At 39.6% G+C, this 24,683-nt stretch overlaps 1 pseudogene; it reads left to right on the top strand.

The window, feature by feature from the left end:
* Positions 1–11,767: 11,767 nt before the first annotated feature.
* LOC146618988 (extracellular calcium-sensing receptor-like) lies at positions 11,768–20,242 on the top strand (annotated as a pseudogene).
* Positions 20,243–24,683: the final 4,441 nt, after the last annotated feature.

Raw genomic sequence — 24,683 nt, forward strand, 5'->3', positions numbered from 1 at the left:
GAGGGCAGTACACCCCTAAAAGAGGGACTATACACTACTCAGGGACCAATAACAGCTACACAAAAATTGACTATTTGTTTTTTTACACATAAGAAGGAACTATGGGTAAAGAAATGTGAAATTCAAGAAGCAGGTGTATAAGATCGCTGTGCAGTTTATCTGGAGGTCAAACTAAATGGGCAGAGGAAAAATACAAAGTAGTAACTCAAGAGTAAAAGAAAGATAAAAATTTTAACCAAGAAGAAAATAGCAATGGACAATTTGGACAAGTTTTCTCTCCAACAAACACAACAATGTCAACAAATCGTGCACCGTCAAAGGCACCTGCGGGTGCCATTGGTTTCTTTCTATAATACTGGACTTATTTTTCTACGAAGGTTGGAACTTTGAGAGTGTTTAAATGAGAGAAAAGTGTGAAATTGGTCATGCCTGTCTGAGAAAAGTGTGTAATGAGGGGTTTTAAAGCCTTAAAACATCTATAATAATAAAAAAAATTAAGTTGGCTACTTCGCGGATTTCAACTATCACAGGTTATTTTTATCCCGCGATAAACGAGGGACCACTGTATAGATATGAACCAGATCATTAACGAATCCAAGTGATCAGTAATTGTTGATGAGTGGTCATGACAATTTGCATATTAATGATCAAAGAACTGAACTCACAGCCCAGTGTTCATTCCTTATTTCTTTGTCCATTCACTAAAATAGACAAAGATAAGGAGTGACGTGGAAGGGTGGAACCTTCTTTCATTAGATATTGGTTCAAGAATAGAGACTATAAAAATAAGTATTTTTTCCCAGCTTCTCTACTTATTTAAATCACTGCCTATCTCAATAGGCAGTGATTTAAAACAACAATCCCAGAAAACAATATAGATTATGGGATAAAATCATCTCTAGATATCTATAGAATGGTCATAGATCAAGAATGAAGAATATTTTCATGCAAAACAAATTAGACCTATAATTTGTTGGTGTGACAGAGACTTTGTATCCAAATGGAACACTCTAGAACAATATATACAGGGAAGGGAAATTCAAAATCTCATTAGAGACCGAGAGGGAGCAATGAGTGTAATCGACCAAATGGGTAGTGTCACCAAGTTCACACTAAAGATGTGGTTTAATATAGTACACAAATATAAACTGGAGGAAGACCTTGAGATAACTTAGTGGATAGCTTATGACAGGCGCTTTACCCCCGGTTCTCTAACCAGAGATTTGAACAAAGGAGTAAAAATGACATAAGAAGTAAAACATACGCAGTGTTGGGAAGGTTACTTTTAAAATACATTCCACTACAGATTACGGAATACATGCCTCACAATGTATTTTGTAATGTATTCCGTTACGTTACGTTACTCAATGAGAGAAACGTTCTGAAAACTTTGGATTACTTAATATATTATCATGCTTTTTACAACTACATGACTGTACCATTACTGTGTGATTTATTGCTATTACTGAAGGTTAGTCGCAATACCAATACCAACTAGATTTCTAAATCTTAATATAAAATGAGTAACAGTAGGGTGGACATTAGATAAGGCTGCACTTTTTGCAGCGATCTTGTATAGAAAACAATTTCACACGTATATAAAACAAGTCCGCGGCTCTGAACCGTAGTAAAGGGACCTCTGGCTAATAAGCTGGGTTCCGTGTCAGGCTCGTAGCTGAAAACTAGCTTTACTTTGTCTGGGTCAACTTTGCTAGTGAGAGACAGAGAGAGGAGTTGAAAGGCTGCTCCAACGGAAATTATTATTTTGGAGGAAAACCCGAACACAGTGTACAGTCGATTCTTAATAGCTTACTTTAGGGTGACCATATTTTGATTTCCAAAAAGTCAGGAAGAACTTTAACACTGGAAGTCCGAGGCAATACTGTTTGCTTAAAGAAAATTTTAACACATTTAAACGACGCCTTCTCTGTGCGGTTAATGAATGGTGAAGCAAAAAATGTCATATAGGCTTTTACAAGTCAACAAGGGCAAAAAATTTAAAAACCTCTGGAATAAAATAATGGTACAGAAATAAGGCCTCATCTGTATAAAAAAAAAAAAAATTACCAGTACCGGGACGGTACGAGGGAAATTTCTTTTACAGTTAGTCTCAAAAGCTGCAGTTGCGCTTTGGCATCTTTTAAACATCATCAGGTGTGCTACTGCGCGCTGTCTGTGTCGTCTGTGAGCGCAGAACAACAACTCACAAAGCAGCAGCTCGGGGATGACGTTACACATATAGCTTTGCAAAAACTGGATAAAAAACACTTGCAGCAACAAAAACATAATATTCCAGAAAAACGCTTTGCCGATCTGATCAGCTGTTCATAAAACTTCCTACGTTGCAATAGACGTCAGAATGAACTATCGCATGTCCGCCATTCCCTGCCTGAAACCAGAAGTGACAGCATTTTTGCGAAAAATGTAGTTTTTTACCTTCAGGGCCTCATAAACCTATACTGGTGTTTAAAGTCATGTTTGACTTTATGCTTTTCTGAATAGTTTCTGGGATGCTAAGAACTCAAATTGCACTGCCGGAAATAGTTTATTTTGATGCACATGCTGTTTTTTTTGCAAATTTGCATGATAATATTGTGGCGTGTTGGGGGAGCAGCTCGTTCTCTCCCATCAAGGCTTGGGACATGTGCTGCTGTTTAGATGTTCTCATTTTATTGTTTATGGTTACGTTACTTTTAACTGTTATCTTTAATATTGTGTTTGTACTACGGTACAAAGTCACTGACAATTATTGTTTTATAGAAAGAATGCAGTACCATAAGTGAGTTCTGTTATGCTGTTATTGACCCTTGAAGCACATTGTAGCATAGGCAAGTGTTTAATAAAGAGCTCCCCCTACCAGCTTGGGGTTGAACAGACAAGCTCCAACCTTCTGTAGAGCTTCTTTGCTAAGATTCCTCTCCATGCCATGATATTTAATTTCATTATTCCTGCAGTACATAAAAATATAAAGATAAGCTCCGGCAGACTTAAGGCAGTCTTAAAGGGTTAAAAAGTTGGTCTTCAGAATACAGTCACTTTGTTGAAATAAATGGATTACATGGCAGTCTTTTCCTGTTTCATATGCTATGCTATGCCTCTATTTTTGTTAATTCCACGCTGGTGGAAACCCAAACAAAACACACATTAAGAGGCTCTAATGCCTGGGTCTCAATCTCACGGCCCATGTCACCACTACTTGCGGCCTGCATAATGACATGAAGAAATGTTTTTTAAAATTATTATTCAAAACATAATTTAATATGAAGGCAATAAGCAGAGTGTTGGGTCTGCGCTTCCACAGGCCCCGCTGGTTTAGAAACTTATTCCCGTTAACGACAAGGATGCAAGGCAATCAGCGATCGATCGATTTTACTTGCTAGCAAGGGAGGCTGGTCGGAACCAGGCTCTTGGAGCTGAACGCTCCTCACCTGTCTCCTAGCCAACTTCAAATAAACAGCCTTCCTTGCCGCCTTTTATTGAAAACAGTTAGAGTACACACAAGCACCACCCATTGTAAAAAAAACCCTATGGTTCTAAAAGATAAGGTACTGTGTGTGTGCATGTATGTGCGAGCATCTGTATGTGTGTGTGTAGGCGCATGTTTGTGTTTGGGGGCCCACAAAAGGGTCATAAAGGCAGGAAGCTTACTAAACAAGAAAACAGAACCCTCACATAGGATGTCCCTATAATAAAACACTATAGCCTCCCCCACCAACAGACTGGCTGGGGAGGGAGTCAGAAACAAAGGAATGTCTTTGATCCTACAGTTTGAACCAAGACTTACAAATTTAAGTAACATAATGACAACATTTAGCAATTTGACTCCAACACAGAGTGTTACAGGCATAAACCTAAGGAATGTAGCCTCATGCAAAATGGAGCGTGCCCGCTCTGACCAGTTTTAAAGGGCTAAACGGTATTTGTAGCAGAATTCAGTTACTCATATTTTGTATTTTAAATATGTAACGCTGGTACATGTATTCCGTTACTCGCCATCACTGAACATAAGGTCAACCTGGATATAAACTGACTCATTAGAATTGAAAGATACAGAGTTGAAACATACAATTAAAAAAGTATAGAATCCTATCTACAACTGTCGGACAGAAAAGGCAATACAACCATATATATAACACTGAAATGGGAACGAGAGCTAGGAGTAATTATACCAGAAAATGAATAGTTATAGTCCAGGATGACTGACTGTTGCCGCACAGCAAGAAGGTCCTGAGTTCAATTCCACCATCAGGCCGGGGTCTTTCTGTGTGGAGTTTGCATGTTCTCCCCGTGTTTGCGTGGGTTCCCTCCGGGTACTCCGGCTTCCTCCCACCGTCCAAAGACATGCAGCTTGTGGGGATAGGTTAATTGGATAATCCAAATTGCCACTAGGTGTAAATGTGCGAATGAATGTGAGTGCGAATGGTTGTCTGTCCCTGTGTGTTGGCCCTGCGACAGACTGGCGACCTGTCCAGGGTGTACCCCGCCTCTCGCCCTATGACAGCTGGGATAGGCTCCAGCGCCCCCCGCGACCCTGAAAAGGATAAGCGGAAGCGAATGGATGAATGGACATTTCGTTTCAGAGGTGCCACCTTATCTAAAATAGATTTACATTGATTGTTAAAAGACAAAATAAGTGAATCCATATGATTTTGAGCCATGCGAGGGACAAACATGCCAGAAAACCTTCTAGCAGCATCCTCGTTTAAAATCCGCCTTTGGATCATCAATTTAGGAGGGGAAGGATCCACGTAAAATGACAAATTAAAGAATATACAACTATGGTCACTCACATGGACATCTTCCACACATACATCATGTATATTTATACTCAGGGAGAAAACAAGATCAAAAGTGTGGCCCTTTGTAAAAAAACATGCTGCTTAAAGTTAAAAGACTCAGTGATAGTGATGAGCACAGCAGCAGTGTTACAGGAAGCGTCATCAATATGAAGGTTTAAGTCTCCCAATATTACAACTTTCTCCAGTTTAATGATCGATGTCAGAAGGTCGTTAAATTCAGTTAGAAAGACCCCAGCAGGTCCAGGAGGTCGATAGATTAAAATACAGTAAAAGGTTTTCAAAGAACCGACCTTCATCATCTACGACTCAAATGAAGAAAAGAAGTCCGAGGTCATCAGTTTGCATATGAGTCTGTCCTGGTAAACAGCAGCAAGTCCTCCACCATGTCCTAAAAGAAAATGTACAAGCTGTGATAACTGTTTCTGATAAAATGAAGAGTAGACTGATATATTGAATATTCCTTTATTGGGTGAGAAAATCAGACCATGTCATAACTGCTTTAAGTCATACAGAATAAATATCAGAGCCTTAAACAGGCTGACTTCTGCTAAATGGGTCAAACTGGGCAGAAAGTATACAAACACATAACATCCTTATAGAATATGATGTAACACTATAGATCAACTTACCTCAGAATATATAAAGCATATAAACAATTACAGCAATATGATGCAACAAACACAGCAGTGCTACTAATCCAAAATACTCAAAGCTTCATAGAACTGAAACAAACATTTTTTTTAGCTCCATTCTGCTGCTGATACATACTTTAGGTTTCTGAATATTAAACTTGTTGCTGCCTTTCATAGGCCTTTGAACTTGAAGGCCCTGAGTACTTTCTCCCACACTGAAAACACTGGAATGATACAATTATTTGAACATTACCTAATAAGACTGATTCAGGACAGACAATTAGTTATGTTAAACTTTCCTAGCAGTCCTTCAAAAACAAGGAACAGTCTGTCTATTCTCTCCATCTGTCAGCTGCTGCTGGCTCTTCCTCCTCCTCTTCCTCACACACTGCTGAGTTTGTCCTGGTAGATCATCAGGGGTGCAAAGCCTCCCAGATGATGTGCAGCAGTGGGTCCCTCAGTCTGTCCTCACTCTGGACACTTGCAGTTGTCACACATGGAAATCAAATCTGTGATAAGCTGCAGGGTTCAAACACAAGTGTAACTTATAAATACATGTTCATACTTTTATTAGACAATCAGAGAGAAAGAAAAAGAGAGAGAGTGCAGGACAGACAGACAGGTGACAGTCTCAGGTGTATACACTGCTACAAAACAGCACAAAAGAAGGAGGATTTAATGTTTGTGTTATTACGAAACAAGAAGAGTTCCCAGATGGTACAGTGGACACATGTGTGACTCCTGTGATTAAAGCATCTTTCTTTCAGCTTAACGAGTGAACCGTCAGCTCGTTCAAACACACGTTAAAGTCCGTTTGGTTCGACACCACAGAACAGAGGCAGCAATATAACATAGCAAACATTAACAGTGCAGTGAATCCTGCTTGTGCCGTGATTTTCAGGACTGCAAACCGAGCAGCATCACTGACTTTCAGCTTGTTGTGTTTGTGGATATATGACTGACTTTAATTATCCATAAAATCATCACAATCTCTGTAAGTTCAACTATTGAACGGCATATATTTTGAAGTAAAGGCTTTAAAACCAAGTTAGTACAAACATCGCTAATGTCACATAACTTTCCCGACATGTGGCCAACAGTAATGTTTTAATGTTTTTCATTATAAAAACATTTGCGCATAAATAAGTGACATAATATTCAGTACTTACTTCTGAAAGTTTACTCTTCGGAGGCTCCGCTTTTTTTTCGGCAAAATTATCCACACCACCGCTGCACTATGAAATCTGGGATATGTTGGGCCATGAAGGCTACACTGACCCATCCTTAAAATTCAGGGAAATTAAGGACGCATTTGAGGGCCGCATTTCGAGCAGCCTTTGAATTGGGACAGCCTTCGTCGTGTCGCTGTGACGTAATCGGCCTTAAAATGCGGCCTTTAAGGCTGCAGACCCTGAATTGGGATGCAGCCCAAATCCGGTCATTGGTACTTCCTGGCTTGTGTAGTTACTAGGTAACAAAAGCTACACACTGCCCCTAGCGTCCTGGAGCACTTCCGTTGTGTTTTGGAATTTGCATGTGTTTTGGAGTTTGCAAGTGTTTTGGAGTTTGCATGTGTTTTGGAGTTTGCAAGTGTTTTGGAGTTTGCAAGTGTTTTGGAGTTTGCAAGTGTTTTGGAGTTTGCAAGTGTTTTGGAGTTTGTACGTGCTTTGTCTCTAGGGGCCACCGTATGTGCAAACCTATGGACCTGCCGGGCAGGGCAGCGACTCCAGAGTTGGGAAAAACCTTGATCGATGAGCAGACGTAGCTGTCACCAGCAAAACGGAAAATGGATGACGGACACAGAGTGAGCAAACTGCTTTCGAGCCATGGGGCTCGGGTCCCAGGCGGCGGCGTATCATCCCCAGCAAACAACAGGAGAGGAACTGGTCGCAGGCACCCCACAGCCAAGCAGCTAGCCTCCGGTACCTTCTCCGTTTCACCTGGATGCTGGCCTTCGTTCCCCTTTTTCGTCTCTTGAGGGTGGAAATGCCGCGGGTTGTGCACAGTAGCACGCACTCAGGTGAGGAACACACCAGAGGAGGAGGAAAAGTTTTTCTGTAGCTGTCCCAGCTGTCACAGTAGATCTCCATTGAATCTTTGATGTTTAACAGTGTATCCCGATCATAAATTAAAGCAGCAGAAGCAAAGTCAGAATACAAAAGAGCGAAAAGTATATTGCAAACGACAAGCGACGACAGTGAAAAACTACACTGTCGCCTCCAACGAGCTGTAGCAGCGGCGGCAAAGCCAAACACAGGCGCCATTGTTGCTTCAAAGCTGTAAAGACTATTAACTGTTACCTTCTTCTATGCTGTGTTACTGGTACAGCCACCGGTACATTGCTGCTGATGTTAAATGAGAAAGAATAGCATCAGTCTACCCAAATCAAATCAAATCACTTTTATTGTCACATCACATGTGCAGGCACACTGGTACAGCACATGCGGGTGAAATTCTTGTGTGCGAGCTTCACAAGCAACAGAGTTGTGCAAAATACAATAACATAAAACAAGCAAAATATAAAAATGGCTAAATCTGACAGTAATAAATATATGTACAATATAAGAGTGTATGCATTACTGGATGTGTATACTAAATATGTTTTTCTACGTGTGTGTGTGTTACATATTTTACAAATTAAATAGAGTAAACAATAAAATAAAATATATAAAATATACAGAAGTTGGTAGTTGGACATGTGCAAAACAAGTGGCATAATGTTGAAGTTCCAGTAGTGAAGGTGAGGTGTCTATGAAGTGTTCAGCAGTCTGATGGCCTGGTGGAAAAAGCTGTCTCTCAGTCTGCTGGTACGGGACCGGATGCTGCAGAACCTCCTTCCTGATGGAAGTAGTCTGAACAGTTTATGGCTGGGGTGACTGGAGTCCTTGATGATCCTTCCCGCTTTCCTCAGGCACCGCTTCCTGTAGATGTCTTGGAGGAAGGGAAGCTCACCTCCAATTATCCGTTCAGAGCACCGGTAGATTCACCAACTGTCATTCACATCAGTGATGCACAGATGTGAATCTCAACATGAATGGTGACTGTGATATATTGTGTAAAGCTCTAAGAGTAGCCCACAATACTGTACAAAAAAATATAAATAAAATTTTCAGTGCATCCACGTATTTAATAAGATATTGAATTACTAAGAAAGTACCGTAAATTCCAGACTATAAGCCGTTACTTTTTTCCCAGATTTTGAACACTGCGGCCTATACTAAGGTGCAGCTAATGCATTTTTTTTCAATGCTACCAAAAACATTTTGCCTTGTAACAGTAGACCAATAAAGTTGATAAGTAGTTCACAGAGGTCCAATGAAATTGTGTGATACATTAGCATACTTTCACAATTAAATTATTGTAAATCATCCTCATCAACATGGAAAACACTCGAAGAAAAGCATATGATGCAGCCCAAATTTTAACATTATGTATGCATTAAAGTTAAAGGCAATCAATCTGGCGGTTGAAGAAGGAAAACAACCCGCTGCATGTAATCTTGGCATAAATGAATTGATGATGAGACAGTGGAGATGCCAGTGTGAAAAACTGAGTCAATGCAAAAAGATGACAAAAGCTTTCAGAGGTAATCATAACAGATGGCCCGAACTTGAAAACTTTCTTGAAAACTGGATTAACACTCAGAGAGAAGGGGGCTGCGGTGTTTCCACCGTGCAGATCAGACTGAAGGCTAAAGCAATCGCCACCGAAATGAAAATTGAAGATTTTAGAAGTGGACCATTGCAGTGATTTAGATTTGTGAGATGAAAAGACCTGCTCATCAGGGCACAATTTTGTGTCAGCAGCTCCCTCCCAACTACGAGGAAAAACTCGCTAACTTCTGCACAGTCACTCAAACAAAGATAGTGGAAAACTCCATCGAGCCAGATGATATTATAAATGTGGATGAAATACATTTGATGTTTGACCTGCCTCTCACTCAGATTGTTAATAAAAAAGGTGACTTGTCCATCACACAGAAAACAAGTGACCATGAGAGAACGCATTTTACTTGTGTTCTGAGCTACACAGCATCCAGGCTAAAGCTTCCACCGACGGTGATTTTTTAGCGGCTGGGGGATTTTTTCACAGAAAAAAAGCATTGCTGTTATGGACAGTATGACGGCCCATATAACAGATTCAGCAAAAACTGCTAACAAGAGTACAAACTCAATTCCAGCTGTGATTCCTTGGGGCAGCACTAAGTATTTGAAGTCACTGGACATTAGGGCTGCCACAAACGATTATTTTGATAGTCGACTAGTCACCGATTATTTATGCGATTAGTCGACTAATCAGATCATCATCCACTGGACGTAAAACTACAGCTTATTGCACCAGCAGCATCTACTCTTATATAACTATCATTAGCTTACAGCTTTAAGCTTTTAAGGTGCTAACTAAAAATAAAGACAAGATGATAGTTTATTCAATTTTAATGAAATTAGCAGATTGTCTCGGTGGAGTTTAATAAACTCCTTGCTATCTAAAATATAACAGGACACCGGAGTAAATTCTCCAGCATCTCACACTTCTGATGATCAGCTGTCTGCTTGACGTTTATTCAGCTGTGTAAAAACTATAACTTTAATCTCAGACAAACCGATTTACTCAGGAACAACTAAAATACTGAAAAAAAAAGCCAAACAACAACATTTTTAATTTATCTAAGTGACTCATATATATTTAACCTGAGTAGCGAAAGACGGCGGTGGGTTTGAAAACAATTTGCCGGGAGTCCGGTGTTCTCACAGCGCTAGTGACCTAGCCCCCGGCTAGCTATCGAGCTAGTGGGTAACAGATGTCTCCGAAAACGTCGGAGCGCTTTTGAAAATATGTGGTGTCCTGATAAACTGAGCCGATATTTGAGGTTTACACAGCTACATTCTCGCCTGAAAATATGTTAAACGTTTATTTTGTGACCCAGAAAGAATAATAAGAGTAATATTAAAACTAACTAGCTACCGCCATTGTTGGAAACTAAGCTGGGCCGCGCTATGAATTCTGGGACAAAGCTGCTTCTTCTTCTTCTTCTTCGGGGTTTAACGGCAGCTGGCATCCTTGTACATGCAGTGCTGCCATCTTCTGTTTCAGTCCGTTATTACACTCTTAAATCCTGCTACTTATTCCTGGGTCTTTTGGGATCTTACAAAGCTTCAAACGACGCGTCGACTATTAAATCAGTCGTCGACGATTTTGATAGTCGACGTAATCGTGACTAGTCGACAAATCGTGGCAGCCCTACTGGACATCAGCGTGAACCAGGCATTTAAAGTGGCACTGCGCCTTGAGTGGGAGGCTTGGATGACAAGCGGCGAGAAATCATTTACCAAAACAGGCCGCATGCAAAGAGCATCTTTAACTAAAGTCTGCCAATGGATCCTAAATGTGTGGAGCTGTGTCAAAACATCCACCATCACCAACAGATTTCAAAAGGCTGGACTGCTGCGTGATGAAGAGCACCACCTGTGCTCAAGTGAGAGCGACAACAAAGAGACTGAAGTGTATGGCGAGAGCCTAAGGCTGTTCAATTTGGACACTGAAGAAGACGACTTTGATGGTTTTAGTGCTCAGGAGGAAGACGAAGAAGGCGATTAATTACTTTTCCTGGTAGGCTGTCGTATGTATACGGTATATATTTTTACCGGTCGTTAGAAAATATTGGAATGTTGTTCATTCACTGTTCAGTAAAAAAACATAAGCAACATAACTTGTGTGTTACCGATAAGTACAAAATAGATTTCCTTTCTAAAATTAGAGCATGTGGCTTTTAATCAGGTGCACTCTGTAGTCTAGAATTTATGGTAAATATATGACCTTTATTGCCATAGAAGAAGAAATCACTGCAAATTTCCCATGGGAAAAATAATTTGCAAAGCATATGTATTTGTAGGGAGTTCTATTTTACACTGTGACTTCATATTTAAATGGGCATGGCTAAAGTGTATGTATGTATTTATTGTATTGTATATGTATGTATTTACTTGTATTCTATTGTACATATTGTATATCTTATTACTGTTCCTCTGTCTCTCTTGCTGCATTGAGCATGTGTATGACAAAATAATTTCCCTCGGGATAAATAAAGTTCTTATCTTATCTTATTTATCTATTTATTTTACACACTTTAACCTACATTAAATTGAAAATTAGGGCATGTCCCTCCTTTTGCCCAACCTTGTAGGTCTACTGAGAATGAACTGCCACTCTTCTATCATTTCTTATGTTTCACCAAAAGGTATAAATACCACTGTAAATTTCATTTTCAGTGCCACTAATTGATTTAGCTGAAAAATGACATCAACACAGGTATGGCCAGAGCAGGGATGGGCACTGCTGCAACTGCTGTTAGTGGCATCTGTCTCTCATGCTGAGGAGCCAGTGTGCAGGCAGAGAGGAGATCCTGGGAACCCACTGCTATGTAAGGATGGGGATATTATATTGGGGGGTATGTTTTCGTTTCACACCAGCTGGAAAGACAGAAAGGATACCTACACGCACAAACCACTGCCACTTCAATGCACCAGGTAAGTCTCATCAACGAAATGCATTTAGATTAAAGGAATCTCCTAGAAGTCATTTGATACAAATAAAACTTGATAAATATTTTGTATTATGTATGTTTGGTTTCAGTTATATAAATCATTGACATTAAATGGTTTTGTTTGAAATACTTTTTCTCTCTATTTTATGAATTATTAATAATTGTCTCAATTAAGTTTAAATTTCAGAGATTTGCAGTTTGCCCAAGCTATGCTTTTTGCCATTGAGGAGATTAATAACAGTACAGACCTACTGCCGGGAGTCACTCTGGGCTATAAAATCTTTAATACTTGTGGCAATGTTGCCCGAAGTGTAGGACTTACACTGGCTTTGGCTAATGGTAATGAAATTGTGTCTGTACCCTCCAAGGCATCATGTACCAGACCTGCACACGTACAGGCCATAATGGGAGAGACCTCTTCCTCTCCAACCATAGCAATAGCCACTGTTATTGGACCATTTTATGTACCAGTAGTGAGTAGAACTGATATTTTATAAAATGAAATAATGTAACTAAATCATTTTCCCAACTCCTCTGAGCAAATTTAATTAAGTGTTTGTCTTATTTTTAACATCTTAATCTTCTCTCATTCTGTGTCTTTTTCAAATATAAGTTCTTTATGTTTAATTCTAGATCAGCCACTTTGCCACATGTGCTTGTCTCAGTGACAAAACCAAGTACCCATCCTTCCTCAGAACAATACCCAGTGACTACTACCAGAGCAGAGCCCTGGCCCATTTGGTCAAGCATTTTGGATGGACTTGGGTTGGAGCTATCAGAACTAATAATGATTATGGAAATAATGGCATGGCCACATTTACAGAAACTGCACAGCGCCTGGGCATCTTTCTGGAGTATTCTGTATCTTTTTTTAGAACAGATCCATCTGACAAAATAAGAGAAATAATTCGCACTATAAAGGCTTCAACCTCCAAGGTGATCATTGCCTTTCTGTCACACAAGGAGATGGATGTTCTGATACATGAGTTTTCATACCATAACTTGTCTGGGTATCAGTGGGTAGCAGTGAGTCTTGGATATTTGATTCGCAAACAGCAAAAATGGATATACATCACATACTGAATGGTGCCATAGGCCTTTCCATTCCCAAAGCACATGTCACTGGCCTGAGAGAGTTCATACTGGATGTGAAGTCACTCAATTCATCTAACAATGAACTATTTACTGAGTTCTGGGAGACATTATTTAACTGTAAGTTTAAGCAGTCAACGTCATCAGCAAACATTCAGAGAGAGTGTACTGGACATGAAGATCTGAACGGAGTTCAAAACAGCTTCACTGATATGTCTCTCATGCCTATCTTTAACAATGTCTATAAAGGAGTGTATGCTGTGGCCCATGCCCTTCACAACATTGTCAGCTGTAATAAAGCATGTAGCAACAAAGTCCAGCTAGATCCATTCACGGTGAGCTTAAAACCAACTAATACTATTGTTAACACATTAAGTTCAATTAGAAAGAAAAATGATTTTAAGAAAAGAGCTAATGTCTTATATTCGCAAGTCAATGGGTGTGCAAGATCTCAGTCATGCAATATACTGAGTTATGACATATTTCTTAGATTTTACAACACATACGAAAGAGTCACTTCACAACTAAGGAAGGGGATGAGGTTTACTTTGATGAGAATGGAGATCCAGCAGCAAAGTATGAAATTATAAACTGGCAGCCAAAAGAAAACGGCGTTGTGGAGTTTGTGACAGTTGGTCTTTATGATATATCATTAGCTCCAGAAAAAAAGCTAAATTTCCAAAACAAGTCTTTAATTTGGGCAAGAAACTCAAAGCTGGTAAGCTATAAAATATTCAAAAATTATATTATAACTGTACATATTTTATACATATTTTTATATAGTTTCACGCTATGTTTTTTGCTTATTGCTACATGTTGGAAAGATGACACCATGCAGTGTTTTTCATATTTTATATAAAGTTTTATGTAATTATTCATGCAGGTCCCTGTGTCAGTTTGCAGCGAGAAATGTCCGCCAGGAACACGCAAGGTTCTCCAGAAAGGAAGGCCTGTTTGCTGCTATGACTGTATACAATGTGCAGAGGGAGAAATCAGCAATGTTACAGGTTAGATCTCTTTTTTTTTTAAGTTTCGCACATAGCAAAAATTTCACATGCCATCCAAAAATATGGACTAATTCCTCTGAAGAATTATTTAATAATTTTGATGAATTGTTTCCTACAAAATTTATAAATCCAAAACATTGTCTAAAGCAGGGGTGGCCAACCAGTCAGAGACCAAGAGCCACTCTTTTTTTTATTGTGTTACCGCAAAGAGCCACATCATACACATGGGCACACATGAACATCACCCATCCCTTCCTCCCTCTCTCTCTCACACACACTCACACACACACCTCTGCTCAGCCAGATTTATTGTAAATGTCACACACCAACATGATAATGACAGGAATGGACTCCTACAGTACTAAAACCACAGGCCAGTCATTTTCAACAATGAATATTGTGTGCACTGTCTCTCACACACAAACTCTAAGTCCACAAACAAAAATATAATAATCTACAATAGCATTTTTCTTTTACAATGCATGTTGTTTTGTGGGACTTCTGGCATTCCTTGCCTTGAACAATCCTCTTCAAATCTGGCTTGTATTCCGTTGTTACCACTCGAAGCAATGAGTGTCAGTCAGAACAGATCGATGCTTTGATTTCACATGTTTTAGGGTAGAAAACACAGACTTGCAGACGTATGTTGAACCAAACATTGACAGTATCTTAAGCGCAGCCCGTTTGACATTGCGGTATTTTTCCATTGGCACACCTTTCCAGAACTCAAGGGTCCCTTCCCTTAAAGCAGGTTTCAATTGGTCCTCCTTATAAAGATCGATCATCTCCAACTCAGCCGCAGCTTCATCTGTGACCAGCGGGACTTTCAAACAGTCTGTCTCTGCATTAAATGGGTCGACAATGAATGCAATCTGTGGCCTTTTCAATTGTAGATCATGGAACAGGGTCACAAAGCTTTTGTGCAAGTTTTCAACCAGCACTGCATATCTGTCTCTTTCCTTACTCAGGGTGGTGCTGGCGACTTAACCGCTGGCTTTTAGCAGAGTGGGAAAATGCGATAAATCTACCTTTTGAATATGTGCCTTTAACAGCTTCAGTTTGTTGACAAACGCAAACACACTTTCCACTAGGTCAGGCAGCATTTTCTAACTTACCCTGCAGGGTCAGGTTCAGTCTATCCAAGTGACACAGCTTGTCGACCAAAAATGCCAGATCCATAATACACTTGATGTCTGAGAGCTCGGGATAGTCCTTGTCCTTCTCTTCCATAAACAGTTTCAGGGATTCCAAAAGCTCAAAGAAGTGAGAGAGTACCTGGCCTTTTGACAGCTACCTCACAGTGCAGTGGAGTGGCAGGTCACCTGGAAGCCCTTGGTCCAGCTCAGCGATGACATTGTTGAATTTCGCTATGGTTAAGCGCATGTGTGCGGATGTAGTTGGCGATTTCCATCAAAGGCTTCATGACGTTATCTAAATTCAATGATTTAGACACGAGTTGCTTCCAAAACTCAGGAAATGTTTGGTCAGCTTGCACAACCCCATGAGCACGTTCACAGATCCCATCATGGCTGGTGCTCCATCTGTGGTTATTGCAGTTAGTTTCGTTATAGGCAGATTCGATTTTTCAAATGCAGCCATCATGGTTTCTTTCACATCTATGGGTTCTCTCTTTTAATGGCACAATATCAAGGAGTTCTTCTTTGATCACACAATCGTTTGACACAGACCGTGCAAATATTGCCAACTGAGTCTTGTCTTGTATATCACAACTCTCATCCAATGCGACACTAAAATACTCACATGCTTGAAGGTCAGAGTGCAACTGTAATTCAATAGCTGTGTTAATGTCTGATATTCTGTGTTAACAGTGTGGCGGGACAGTTGGACGTCCGACGATACCATGCGTTTTACTTTTGTCGTTTTCAGGAGAAAAGATTTCAACAACGTCACTGAGTCTGTGAAGGTTCTCAGTCATCCAGGTCGTTGTAGTCTAAGGAGCTTGGAAAGAAAAGCATCTGGACTTCTTTAAGTTGCTTGAAGACGTTTCACCTCTCATCCGAGAAGCTTCTTGAACCTTCTTGAAGAACTGCAGAAGCTTCTCGGATGAGAGGTGAAAGGTCTTCAAGCAACTTAAAGAAGTCCAGACACTTTTCTTTCCAAGCTCCTTAGACAACGTCACTGAGGCATTTTTTTTAACAAACTCCCCTTCATTGTATGGCTTTTTAGCCCGTGCAATGTTCCAATCCAGCATATTTTTGTTTAGCTGTGCATTTTTTCCCTGCCATTTTGAGAGTGAACTTGCCCCTACTGGAAAACTTTGCGGTATTTTCATCTCACACACATGCGCATTCGATGAAAATACCATATTGAACTCAAGCAAAGCGAATGCGCACATTTTAAAAAACCAATAACAACAAACTAGAAAGCGAAAATTTCAGAAGAAATTTAAAGTGTGCCTATGCCGCCGATAATCAGTGTAGTTTGCCATTCATACGGCTACAGAGAGCAAAACTCAGCAGAGCAGCCATTCTCCACCATGAACTATGGTAAAAAAAAAACACCACTCGCGCCTCACAGATGACAGCTTACAGTTTTGTGTAAAGATGAGGTGACTTCGTACAGCCCCGATTTGCAGACGCTGTGCACAGAGGTTAATGAGCAGAAGTCCCATTGTACCACGGCAGACCCGACAATGTTTGCATGAACACGCTTTGAAGCATTACGTTATGGACCACTTTTCACACATGGTTGGTGTACCCAAACAGCCGGCTGTAGCTTTTCAACTCACAGCCCGACACACACCAAAAAAAAAAAACAGTCGAGAGAGCACAGACTTTACGCCTGAGAGGCGTGATTGCAGATGCCGCTGAGGTGGGTCCACCTCCCCTGCAGCGGCACTGTAGACCACGGCCTGCCACACACATCAAACACGTAAAATAAATATTTATGCACTTTTGCATTCACTTTTTGTTTTTTGTTATTTTTACACAGTGTTCTGAATGATTAACAATGGTCTACAGCCAATCTTGTGTATTATTATACAAACGTTGGTTGTAAGATTCAGATAACTATTTAATAAAAGCTAAATATTTTATATGAGAGCAAGAAAGAAAAGTATATCTTTGTGTCCCCCTTTCCCTGTTAATGCCCTACCTGGCCCCCTGCCAAAAGCTTTGCTAGATCCGCCCCTGCACAGTTACCAGCTGTCAGCTACACAAAAAAAGGAGCTTGGTGTTATTTGTCTCTCAGAAACAGTTCATAACTTCCCTTCAACTCATTCATGTCACCTAAAAGGTACCTGTAAACCTGTTTCTCCATCACCAGTTCAGCTCTGATGATTCAGTAAGGACATCTCCTGGTTTCGACCAGCCCTTTTTTACAGCTGTGGCTCCAGCAAACATCAGCTGATACTAGAAACTAAAATCAAATGAATTCTAACAACAGCTGATCAAGCTTAAACGTGCAGCTGCTGTTGTTTAGCGCAATAAACAAACGAGAGAAAAGCCGATCATTGATCAGTTTCATGATTGAAGTTTCAACAGGCGAGAGAATGACAGGAAAGGTTGTCATAAAGTTCAACATCAGTAACTTAGCACGCACACAGCTGTATAGAAACTCCGTCGTGCTAGCTAGCACGCAGTACGAGTTATTGTAACTGTCAGCACAACAAAAATAAACTACACCTAAACTCGGTTTATATCTGACCCAGATAGAGTGCAGTTCATAACTTCTTACCTGAAATTCAGTTCACCTCACGCTCCTGCCTTTGGTTTCCCTTATTCATGATTGAGCTCCGCGTTAGCCACCACCGGTCGATCGGCGGTCGCCTCGCATGTCTCTTTTCCCGCATGTCCTTTCTGTCAGGGCTAGCTGCCCTTTGTTGGAGCTCTGCGTTAGCCACCACCAAAAACTCAGTTATTTTTCCCACATCGACCAGCATCTGGACAACCACCTTTCACTGTTTATACCGTTACTAAAATGAATAAATGAATTATCGGCCCATATAAACGAAAAATACTGTAAGTCCAGCTGAGAAACAGTCTCTTGGCGAGTGATCGGGTGGTGAAACGAGTGTCAGCCGCCTCACTGTAAGCCAAGCCCGGGTGCTTTTTAGCGAAGAGACGCTAGCCATGCTAGCTAGCTAGCCGTGCTAGCAGCAATATCGTAAGAGCACTGTTCCTAATATGTTTTGACAAACATTGTTTGAGTCGGTAGAGGTGTGCTATGAATTGTGGGATATGGAGTGTTCCACCAAGCATACACCCTTGCGGTTACCGTAACTATTCAATGGTTCGCGCAACCTTAAAAATTCAAATGGTTCCTGAAAGCAGCGACGCTGTGCGCGCCATTGATATTGTCGTCATTACGGTAATCCAAATACGGGTAGACAGGCCATACCACTCCCGACATACCACTAGAGAGAGCCAACACACCACAAATTAAGTTTGAAATCTGTTTCTAGGGGGCCAAAAGTTGAATCTTTCTCATGGGCCTACAAATGGGCCAAAATTTGCACTAAAATCTAAATATTTAAAAAACTATAAAAGTCATAAGCACCAAAAGTCATAGCATACTAGTCCAGACCCAGCCGCACAAAATGATATAACATATGTAACCCTTGTGTCAAAACTGTAGGAAAATAATAATAAGAATAATAAATCCGACGAATAGTAATAAGTGTGCCTCTTGGCATAGGCACACTTAAAAAACTTCAAAACACAAACACAAACTTTGATATGTATGTAAGAGCTGCATTAAACCAGGCAAAGAGCCGCACCCTGGCCACCCCGGCCTAAAATATACAGAAAAGCAGAATGCATTTATTTGCACATCTCATAAAGCAATATTTTGATTATTATTTCCAGTTTTTTTTTGTTTTTGTTTTTGCTGTTGTCGTTGTTTGTTTGCTCATTTTTCTGTGTAAATGTCTGAAAGAAGAATATTGTCCTATTCTTGTCTGATACAGGATTCTAGCTGCTCATCAGAGTGGGTCTTGTCAAGTTTTTATTTTAATTATGTGCCAAATTCTTTAAAAATATTGAAAGTTATGGCCTGCAGAAAGGCCAGTTCGGGACTGGTTTCTTGATGCCAAAATTTTGCTGTTGTGATCAGTGCAGTATGCCTTTTACCATCAGCTTGAATGTCAAACCTTTTTCACAGTAAATACTGCTTGTAAGAGAGAAAGCACGTGCATGTCTTCAGAAATCTTTGTATACACATTTCTTCCTTGGAGCAGTTACAGAAATAACTTTACTCAACAACTGTAAAATCTGCTTCAATATAAAATTTTCAGATTCTGCCACCTGTGTGAGATGTCTCCCTGAGTTTTGGTCAAATGAAAGACGAGATGCCTGTATAAAGAAGGAAGCAGTGTTTTTGTCATATGAAGAAATTATGGGAGCACTGCTCACTGCAGCATCTTTATTTGGGACATGCATGACTGCTAGTGTGATACTCATTTTCTTCAAATATAGGAAAACTTCCATTGTCAGAGCAAACAATTCTGAGCTGAGTTTCCTGCTGCTCTTCTCGTTAATTCTGTGCTTCCTGTGTTCTCTGACCTTCATTGGTAAGCCATCTGACTGGTCTTGTATGCTGCGACACACAGCATTTGGCATCACCTTTGTCCTCTGTATCTCTTGTCTTCTGGGAAAAACAATGGTTGTGTTAATGGCCTTCAGGGCTACAGGTCCAGGTATTAATGTTAAAAAGTGGTTTGGACATGTACAGCAAAGACTCTGTGTTCTGGGTTTCACTCTGATACAAGTTATCATATGCATCATTTGGTTAACAACTTCACCTCCTTTCCCATCTCAGAATTTTAAGGAATTCAAAGATAAAATCATCTTAGAGTGTGCCCTTGGCTCAGCTGTAGGGTATTGGGCTGTGATAGGATACATTGGAATACTGGCCATTTTGTGTTTCATTTTTGCATTTCTAGCTCGGAAACTGCCTGATAATTTTAATGAAGCCAAATTGATCACTTTCAGCATGCTAATATTCTGTGCAGTATGGATTACATTTATCCCAGCATATGTCAGCTCCCCTGGGAAATTCAGTGTTGCTGTAGAAATATTTGCAATACTTGCATCTAGTTTTGGACTGCTAATTTGCATCTTTATACCCAAATGTTATATCATCTTACTGAAACCAGAAAAGAATACCAAGAAGAACATGATGGGGAAGAAGTCACCACATTTATTTTGAGAAATATAAAAAATGTTTTTTTGGCATGCTATATAAAAAGTATATTTGCATTACACTTGCATGGCAGGACTTTGCATAACAATGAATAATAATAAATAGCTTAAATAACTGTAATTAAATAAAGTCACTGTCAGAAGAAAATTGTACGTTTTTTTTATTGATCACTAAGCAATCCACATGTCTACGTGACTTTTCACATGAACTCTTGTGTGATAAACTTATTTAGCAACTAACAGCTTCCTCTTTTCTAAGAACATACAGACTTAGAAAAGGGGAACCTCAGCTCTGAGTTCTTGGAATAACTTTGTTATCGTTGTACACACATGTGACCAGCTTGTATAAATAAAGAACGCAGACAGTGACAGAGTGCGAGTGCCCTCCTGCAAGGACGAGCGCTCTGTGACTGCCCTTGCGAGTAAAGACGACTGGAGTGTTTGTGTTTTCTAACTCAGGTGTCTTAGCTGAAGAACTGTGGGGCGATTCTTAGAAATCCCCTGTCAGTCACTCAACTAATCATTTCTTCACATCTGACAGTAAATGCTTTAATTTAGATTTTTTTCTAAAATGTATTTAGCATTGCTTAGTGTTAAAGCATGCCTTGAAGTGGTGTCTCCTGAAGTAAAACAAATGAAATCAATAATATCATAGATCACTGATTCTAAAAGTGAGGTCTACAGTTTTTGATTTGGTTTAATCTAATCAACCTAATTAAGCTAATAATTTGTAGCCGTCAGAGTGCAGAAGTTAAGATTTCATTGAAAATGAAAATACATGAAAATATCTTGTCTTAGGCTTAAATTATTATCAAGTATTATTTTAGGTTTGGCTAACTGAAGTACTACCCATGGCACGCAGTGTTGTGTGTTGAGTGACATGTTTTTTTAATGCTTTAGTGCACAGTGTAGACTGGTGTCTCGAACTCCGGTGCTTGAGGGCCGCTGTCCTGAGAATTTTCCATGAGTCCCTGTTGCAACACACCTGAAAACAATTAGTAGGTCATTAGCAAGACTATAGAACTTGACTGCATGCTGAGGTGGCAATTCAACCATTTGATTCATTTTACAGCAGCTCATGAGTGAATGAACATGGTTCAATAAAAGTACATTTTTACAAACACTTACATTTACTTAAATTTAATTGGGTAGAGTTATGGGTGGCCACTTTCGCAGGGAGTAAAGTCCTATACTCTTGCTAACGACCTACTAATTCTATTCAGGTCAATCAATCAATCAATCAATCAAAATTTATTTCTATAGTAGCACATATTAAAAACCAAAGTGCTTCACAGTCAGACAGAGCAATAGAATGAGACAATTAAAACAAAACAGTTAAGAAAGAACAGGGCAAAAAACAATATAGGTGACAACACAACAAGCCAGATAATAGTCTGCTAGTTTGAATCAAAAGCCAAAGTAAAGAGATAAGTTTTCAGATGCAATTAAAAAAAACTGGATAGACTTGGAGGTACGAATATGAGCAGGGAGGTTATTCCAGAGTCTAGGTGCTACGGTAGCAAAGGCCCGGTCACCTCTGGACTTCAGACAAGACCTCAGTTGCGTTAGGAGCATCTGATTGGAAGATCTTAGTGTTCTATTGGGATTGTACAAATACAGGAGTTTGGATAGTTAGCTGGGCGCTAAATTGTTTAGAATTTTAAAAGTAAACAAAATAATTTTAAAATCTATATGATATTTAACAGGGAGCCAATGTAAGTTGGCTAAAACTGGAGAGATGTGATCATAGGTTCTAGTATCTGTTAAGAGACATGCAGCTACATTTTGAACTAATTGGTAAAGAGAAGAGTGTTGGAGGCCCAAGCAGAGGGAGTTACAGTAGTCCAGTCTGGACGTGATAAATGCGTGGATAAGCTTTTCAAGGTCCTTTAAAGGAAGGAATGGTTTTGCTTGAGATATCTGGCGCAACTGGTAAAAGCTGCTTTTTACCACTGTGGAGACCTGGTTCTCTAGATTAAAAGAGCTAATCAGGAACACTCTGAGGTTTCTTACAGTGAGCAAGAGATGGCTAGCAAGAGGACCTAAGAGGACGTACCTCATGAAGACAGCTGAACAGAGGTTGCAAAGAAGCAGAGACATCAGAATTAATTAAAGGCGAATAAATTTGGATATCAATGGCATAACAGTGGAAGGAGATGTTATATATATATATATATATATATATTTTTTTTTTTTTTTATTAATCCCAACGGCAGCATGTACAAGGAGAAAATAACTGGACCGAGCACAGACCCCTGAGGCACACCACTGTAAATTGGGGCAGAGGCCAAGGTGTGTTCCCCTATAGCAACGGAGAACGGTCTGTCTGAGAGATAAGATTTAAACCACACTCAAAAAAATCAACTAGGGCATGTGTTTGATTAGCAAAGCAGTAATATGTTTACATTACATGAAGAAATCATTTTTATGGGTATTAAATGATTCATTCTTTTTTGTTGAATATGAGTCAAAGAAAATTCTGATGAGTTAAATTCATTCATGGCAATCCAATGAGAATGAGGTCCATCAAACCAACGACTCAGATAGCGTCATGCATTGCGCATGCTCTACGCCCACCGGATGCGGAAGAGTCCGTTGAGAGTTGACGAGCGCATGTGGAGTTACTCCTTTGGTATACTTGACAGTAAGGTAAGTTATTCACATATCTCTTTATATATTTATTTAGGTTAGGAGTGTGAGAGATAAATACTATTGGTTAAATGTTTTACCTCTAAGTGGTAACTTAGAGGAGCTTTATATATCAGGGAGTGTGTGGAGCCAAACACTTTTCACATGTAAGTCGTGAATTTGAATTTTCTTTCCAACTTAACCGGAGTGGCTAATTGTTGCAACAGAGCAAAAACTGATGAGGCTATTTTGGTAAGTTCGGTTTTTGTGTCTGTTGACTTTGAATGAGGTGTGTTTCATGGTTATCTGCATGGTTAGCACTGTTTTTTCTCTGGAGTTAGCTAACTTTGAAGAGTGTCATGTCGGCGGGAAAGCCGCGTAGAGTAATGTCTTCGCATATAACTCCTTGAATGAAGGGTTACTTTCTCCTTAACCGGAGTTGGTGATTGTTGGTAGCAGTGGTAAGACTGACTGAAGTAGTTTTGGTGATTTTTATGATGCTGTACTTAAAATTGCTGTTTTTGTCAGTGGAGTTTAGTAAGGGAACAACCGCATTAACTGGATAGATGAAGGGTTGAATTCAACTATACCAGTGTTTTGCGGAATTAATAACAAGGAGAAAGAGAAAATCTGTCACAATAATTGCATGTGTATTTTCTGTTTTTTGTAATATCTTCAATTAGTTTTTGAATTCAGAATGATTTAGGTGGATCATTGTTCGGGTCATAGTTTCTCTGCTCTCTGCATTAAGGCTGACTAACAGTCTTCACATTTCACAGTATGTAGATATTAACACAAATTCATCAAGAGTAATAATTTTATTTTAATTAAATAATTTCTCTCCCCAGAAATACGTTGAAAAATAAAGCCACATTCCCGTGTTCTGAGATTCTTATACCTCCTCAACAATATCAGGTTAGTTTCATATGTTTGACATATTATTAATATTATAATTATTATTATTATTATTATTAGTAGTAGTAGTAGTAGTATTGTTGTTGTTATTATTAATCTGTTTTTCAGATTGACAAGGAATTCCTGCCCATATCGACAGTACCGCTGCTATCTACATTCTTTTTTGAGCTAGACTTGTACACTCCATGCATGATGGAGATCTTTAGAAGCAAAGGTGGAGGGCTGGAAGAAAAATTATGGGGACCATCTCCAAGGTGTGTGCTAAAATGGTTAAACCTGTGTTTAAGAACTTTTTATGCCCATAACATGACAATTTTATGAGCAAAAGTATCTATACATATGGTAGGCAAAAGTCCTAAGTTGTTTTCATAACCTAGTCAGTTTTGAAGATTAACAATGGCTAACACTGAGCAGTGCTGATTTTCTAACACTGGAAAATAATTCAAAATGTTAGAAATATTCCAGTGTTAGAAAATCAACACTACTCAGTGTTAGCCATTGTTAATCTTCAAAACTGACTAGGTTACTTTTAAACATATAACACTGTCAAAAGTGTTAATTTAACACTCAACAGTGTTGTATTTAACACTCAGAGGTGTGGACCCATATAGACACTCTCTAGTGTTAATTTAACACTGGAGATTTTGCTGTGTATGTCAGATTTATTGATGGATGAGGGAGGAATTACTTTTCTGCAAACAAGTTCCTACCAGAGCCACTGCAGAAGAACTGTTTAAAATCATAGACTCTTACTTAAACGAGGTCGAGCTGAAATGGGAGGACTGTGTGGGGATTTGCACTGCAAGCGCTGCAAGCACTCATCAAGCGCGTCTCCCCCAATGTGCAGTGGACGCACTGTATGATACACCGCGAAGCACTGGCGTCTAAACAGCTCAGACCTGAGC

Source organism: Diplotaxodon limnothrissa, linkage group LG14, assembly GCF_057381915.1.
Source record: "Diplotaxodon limnothrissa isolate DT_005_m linkage group LG14, D_limnothrissa_male_GT1.1, whole genome shotgun sequence".
NCBI classification, from domain to species: Eukaryota; Metazoa; Chordata; class Actinopteri; order Cichliformes; family Cichlidae; genus Diplotaxodon; species Diplotaxodon limnothrissa.